Below are 6,000 nucleotides of genomic sequence, written 5' to 3' on the forward strand. Positions count from 1 at the left end.
CGTGCGTCTGTGTGCATATACGTCCGTCCGTGTGTGTGCGCATACTTAGCTTTCACCACCAGGGGGCGCACACATCACTGATTACTCACTGGCCTTCTGTAATGGCTTATTCATTAATTCATTATTATTGATGAGGAAAGCTGCTATTCGTAGTGCTGAATCAGTTTAATTATGAATTGTGTGTAGTAGAGATGTGGTGGCATCTCTATTAAAGCCTTCAATCTGTTAAGAATGTGTGTGAGTGAATGAGTGTGTTTGTGTCTGTGTGAGAGTGTGTGTGTTTGTGCGCGTGTGTGTGTGTTTGTGTGTGTGTGTGTGTGTGAGTGTGAGTGAATGAGAGTGTGTGTGTGTGTGTGAGAGAGAGTGTGTGAGAGTGTATGTGTGTGAGTGTATGTATGTGTGTGTGAGTGAGTGTGTGTGTTTGTGCGCGTGTGTGTGTGTTTGTGTGTGTGTGTGTGTGTGAGTGTGAGTGAATGAGAGTGTGTGTGTGTGTGTGAGAGAGAGTGTGTGAGAGTGTATGTGTGTGAGTGTATGTATGTGTGTGTGAGTGAGTGAATGAGAGTGTGTGTGTGTGTGTGTGTGAGTGTGAGTGTGAGTGAGTGAGTGACCTCAGAGTGACAGTGACTGACTGGCTGAATTCCACCAAAGCAGGTTTAAAAAATAGCAAGGAATTAATTCCTGACTGCTGCTTAAGAACTGCAAGCGAGCACTGATTCATAAGTGCGTTATGATGCTGGAACAGGAAAACTAGGGAAGGCCTCCAGCTTTCAGTTATCCTCACAGAAATTTGTTAAAACTCCTGAGGAATTTTCTCAATCTGAAATTAATTTCTGGAGTGATAACCACTTGCGGAATCTACAGCTGGGTATCGGAAGAGTGTTACTTGTGCAGGACTCTAAGGCGGTGTTTGTCTAAATACAGAACATTACATTACATTATTGGCATTTGGCAGATGCTCTTATCCAGAGCGATGTACAACAAAGTGCATACCCATAACCAGGGATAAGTGCGGTGAAAGACCCTAGAGGGAAGTACAATTTCAATTGCTACCCGTACAACAAAGATAAGGACCAGGGCCTTTTTTTTTTTTTTTTTTTTTTTAACCAAACAAACAACAAAGCAAAAGTGACCAAACTTAACTATCCAAATACTGCTTACCTAGCCATCTAAAAATACCGAAACACAAAGTAAATCACAAAGACAACAATTAAGGTTCACAGGGAGGTAGGGAGGGATGGGGAGAGGTGTTCCTGGAAGAGATGTGTCTTCAGTTTGCGCTTGAAGGTGGGGAGAGATTCTACAGTTCTGACCTCAACGGGGAGTTTGTTCCACCACCGTGGAGCCAGAACAGACAGTTGTGAGCGTGAGGTGGAGGTTCAGAGAGGGGGAGGTGCCAAGCGGCCTGTGGAGGCTGAACGAAGAGGTCTGGCAGGGGTGTAGGGTCTGATGATTTTTTGTAGGTAAGCTGGGGAAGACCCCTTAACTGCTTGGAAGGCTAGCACCAATGTTTTGAATTTGATGCGAGCCATGACAGGCAGCCAGTGGAGGGAAGTAAGCAGGGGGGTGACGTGTGAGTATTTGGGAAGGTTGAAGACGAGCTGCTGCATTCTGGATAAGTTGGAGGGGTCTGATGGCGGACGCTGGGAGGCCAGCCACGAGGGAATTGCAGTAGTCCAGGCAGAACAGAACCATCGCTTGGACCAGGAGCTGGGTCGAGTAGGGGGTGAGAAAGGGGCGGATTCTCCGTATGTTGTATAGGAAGAACCTGCAAGACCGGGTCATCGCCACAATGTTTTCGGAAAGGGACAGTCTGCTGTCCATCACCACGCCGAGGTTCCTTGCACTGGGTGACAGCGTGAGTGTGGTATCCCCGAGGAAAATGGAGAGATCCAGATGGGGAGAGGTATTAGCAAGGATGAATATCATTTCAGTCTTACCTGGGTTGAGCTTTAGATGGTGGTTATCCATCCAGCTCTGGATGTCACTCAGGCAAGCAGAGATACGGGCAGAAACCTGTGTATCAGATGATGGGAATGAGATGAAGAGTTGGGTATCGTCCGCATAGCAGTGGTAGGATAGCCCATGTGCAGTGATCACAGGGCCAAGGGAATGAGTGTAAAGAGAAAAAAGAAGCGGCCCTAGGACTGAGCCCTGGGGAACTCATGTGGCAAGGGGCCGGGGTGTCGATACCGTACCAGCCCAGGCAACCTGGAAGGAGCGACCAGAGAGGTAGGACTCAGTCCAGTCCAGGGCTGTGCCACAGATGCCCGTTGCTGACAGGGCGGACAGGAGGATGGAGTGATCCACAGTGTCGAAGGCAGCAGAGAGATCGAGAAGAATGAGGACAGAGGAGAGGGAGGCTGCTCGTGCGGCATGGAGTGATTCACTGATGGAGAGGAGCGCGGTGTCTGTCGAGTGGCACGATCTGAAGCCAGACTGATTGGGGTCTAGCAGGTTGTTGTTAGAAAAGAAAGAAGAAAGTTGAGTAGAAGCAGCTCGTTCTATAGTTTTAGATAGAAAAGGAAGAAGAGATACCGGGCGGTAGTTCTGGATGATGGAGGGATCCAGAGTAGGCCTTTTTAGCAGTGGAGTGATGTGGGCCCTCTTGGAGGATGCTGGAAAACAGCCGGAAGACAGGGAGGAGTTCACAAGGGAGGTGACAAATGGGAGAATGTCAGGTGTGATAGTCTGGAGAAGAGAAGAGGGGATAGGGTCAAGGGCACAGGTTGTATGGCGGTGGGAGAGCAGGAGTTGAGAAACATCAGAGTCTGTAAGGGGGGAGAAAGTGGAAAAGGAAGGGATGGGCCTAGAGGGGGGGAAGGGCACAGTAAGGGGGGCGGTGGTTGTAAAGGATCTGCGGATGACTGTGACCTTCTCATCGAAAAAATCAGCAGAGTCATCAGCAGCGAAGGAGGACTGAGGTGGAGGAGGCGGTGCGTTGAGGAGAGAGGAGAAAATGGAGAACAGTTTCCGGGGGTTAGAAGTGGAGTTCTGAATTTGTGTCTGATAGTATTTTGCTTTGGCGGCAGTGACAGCGGAAGAGCGGAAGAGCGGAAGAGAATGCCCCGGAACAAACTCCCATTTCTGCTGAAGTTTGTATTTGTTAGTTGATGAGGCGTAATGATTGGCAGCTACAGTGTACTATTTGCACTGCTGACCCAATAACATAACCAGCTCTGATGCCTCAGATTCTGGGCAGTCGAATAGTTTAAGTCATTTGGCCAGCAACAAATGAGACGCGCGATTGGCTAGTTTTAGCCGTGTTGGCTAGCCAGCCTACGGTACGCAATTGCACCTGCGGCTACAGACATACCGGTTAGGGTAATTTCGGGTGCATGCTTGCTCAGTCAACCGGCCCCGTATAAACCGAGGTTAATTAATAATTAGGAGTAAACGCCAGAGAGTCATACAGTTGTGCTCATATGTTTACATACCCTGGCAGATTTTGTGATTTATTTGGCAATTTTTCAGAGAGTATGAGTGATAATACAAAAACTGTTCTTACTCAAACAGTTGTCATGATATCTATTAGGAATCTATCACTCGCACTGCACCTGTCACCACTGTTCATTGTGTTTCGCCATTTAAGTCAAATCTACGGTGTTATTGTCTGAGCTACGTCATGGTGTTATTGTCTGAGCTACATCATGGTGTTATTGTCTGAGCTACGTCATGGTGCTGTCCTGCTCCCACGGTGGTGGAATGACCTCCAGGTGGATGTCAGAATGGCAGAGTCTCTCCTTCAAGCGCAGACTGAAGACCCATCTCTTCAGGCTACACCTTCCCCTCCCCAACTCACAATCACCGTGATTAGCCTTAGACCGTAATGGCACTTATGTATAGATATCGTTACTTGTATAGGTATTGTTGTTTTTATTGGCTGTTGTATTGTTGTATTCTAGCTGCCAACTGTGGTATGCTAGTTTGAAAGTTGATTGTACTCTTCAAGGGTTCTGAATTTCTGTATGTTTACACTAGGACTCGGGACTGTACTGTCCTCTCAGGTCCACTTTTGCACTTGTTCTTGTGTTTGATTTGCACTTTGTTGTACGTCGCTCTGGATAAGAGCATCTGCTAAATGCCACTTCATGTAATGTAATGTTATAGATTGAGCTTCGTCATGGTGATATAGATTGAGCTACATCATGGTGTTATAGACTGAGCTACGTCATGGTGTTATAGACTGAGCTACATCATGGTGTTATAGACTGAGCTACATCATGGTGTTATAGACTGAGCTACATCATGGTGTTATAGACTGAGCTACATCATGGTGTTATAGACTGAGCTACGTCATGGTGTTATAGACTGAGCTACGTCATGGTGTTATAGACTGAGCTACGTCATGGTGTTATAGACTGAGCTACGTCATGGTGTTATAGACTGAGCTACATCATGGTGTTATAGATTGAGCTACATCATGGTGTTATAGACTGAGCTACGTCATGGTGTTATAGACTGAGCTACGTCATGGTGTTATAGACTGAGCTACATCATGGTGTTATAGACTGAGCTACATCATGGTGTTATAGACTGAGCTACATCATGGTGTTATAGATGGAGCTACATCATGGTGTTATAGACTGAGCTACATCATGGTGTTATAGATTGAGCTACATCATGGTGTTATAGACTGAGCTACATCATGGTGTTATAGACTGAGCTACATCATGGTGTTATAGACTGAGCTACATCATGGTGTTATAGACTGAGCTACATCATGGTGTTATAGATTGAGCTACGTCATGGTGTTATAGACTGAGCTACGTCATGGTGTTATAGATTGAGCTACGTCATGGTGTTATAGATTGAGCTACGTCATGGTGTTATAGATGGAGCTACGTCATGGTGTTATAGACTGAGCTACGTCATGGTGTTATAGATGGAGCTACGTCATGGTGTTATAGATGGAGCTACGTCATGGCGTTATAGATGGAGCTACGTCATGGTGTTATAGATGGAGCTACGTCATGGCGTTATAGATGGAGCTACGTCATGGTGTTATAGATTGAGCTACGTCATGGTGTTGTAGATGGAGCTACGTCATGGTGTTGTAGATGGAGCTACGTCATGGTGTTATAGATGGAGCTACGTCATGGCGTTATAGATGGAGCTACGTCATGGTGTTATAGATGGAGCTACGTCATTGGCTGTGGAGTTGTGGCATAAATGTTTCCATATTATCAGAATGCTCATAGCAGCAACGGTAAAATTGCTCGAAGGATTTTTAGAGTCGGGAAAAAGTAGCCGCACATGTGCTTGACCTGGAAATCGGAACATGGTTTTCTCAGAATGCTGTTTGTAAAATTGTGTCTGCCAGAGAGTTCTTGAATGTGTGCTTTGGTAGGGGTCCAGAGTGCATCGGTGGAACATGTGTTAGGGTGAAAAATTGGAATAAACACTTCAGTGCACGTTTCATAAACATCACATACACTCACAGCCACGTACACACCGGGCTCTGAGCTCTGAGTGTTCCTCAGACTCTGTGTTGGGGGTTCCTCAGACTCTGTGTTGGGGGTTCCTCAGACTCTGTGTTGGGGGTTCTTCAGGCTCTGTGTTGGGGGTTCTTCAGGCTCTGTGTTGGGGGTTCTTCAGGCTCTGTGTTGGGGGTTCTTCAGGCTCTGTATTGGGGGTTCTTCAGACTCTGTGTTGAGGGTTCTTCAGGCTCTGTATTGGGGGTTCTTCAGGCTCTGTGTTGGGGGTTCTTCAGGCTCTGTGTTGGGGGTTCTTCAGGCTCTGTATTGGGGGTTCTTCAGGCTCTGTGTTGGGGGTTCACACTGTGGTCTCTGAAATGTCTGCTGTAGGTGAGATAATTCCTGTGTTTTCAGTTCTTAGTTTCTAAGGCCTTTTCCCCAGGTTAAATCAGGACACTAAAGCTCCCAAACAAACCGGTTTTAACTTGATAATTGGCCTTTGATTCCATATTTCTGTAAAACAAGAATTAAAATGTCCTTGGTTTTGATGGGGTGACTTGGGGCTGAAATCCCAGACGACTGGCTT

The sequence above is a fragment of the Conger conger genome, chromosome 7 (genome assembly GCF_963514075.1).
Source record: "Conger conger chromosome 7, fConCon1.1, whole genome shotgun sequence".
NCBI classification, from domain to species: Eukaryota; Metazoa; Chordata; class Actinopteri; order Anguilliformes; family Congridae; genus Conger; species Conger conger.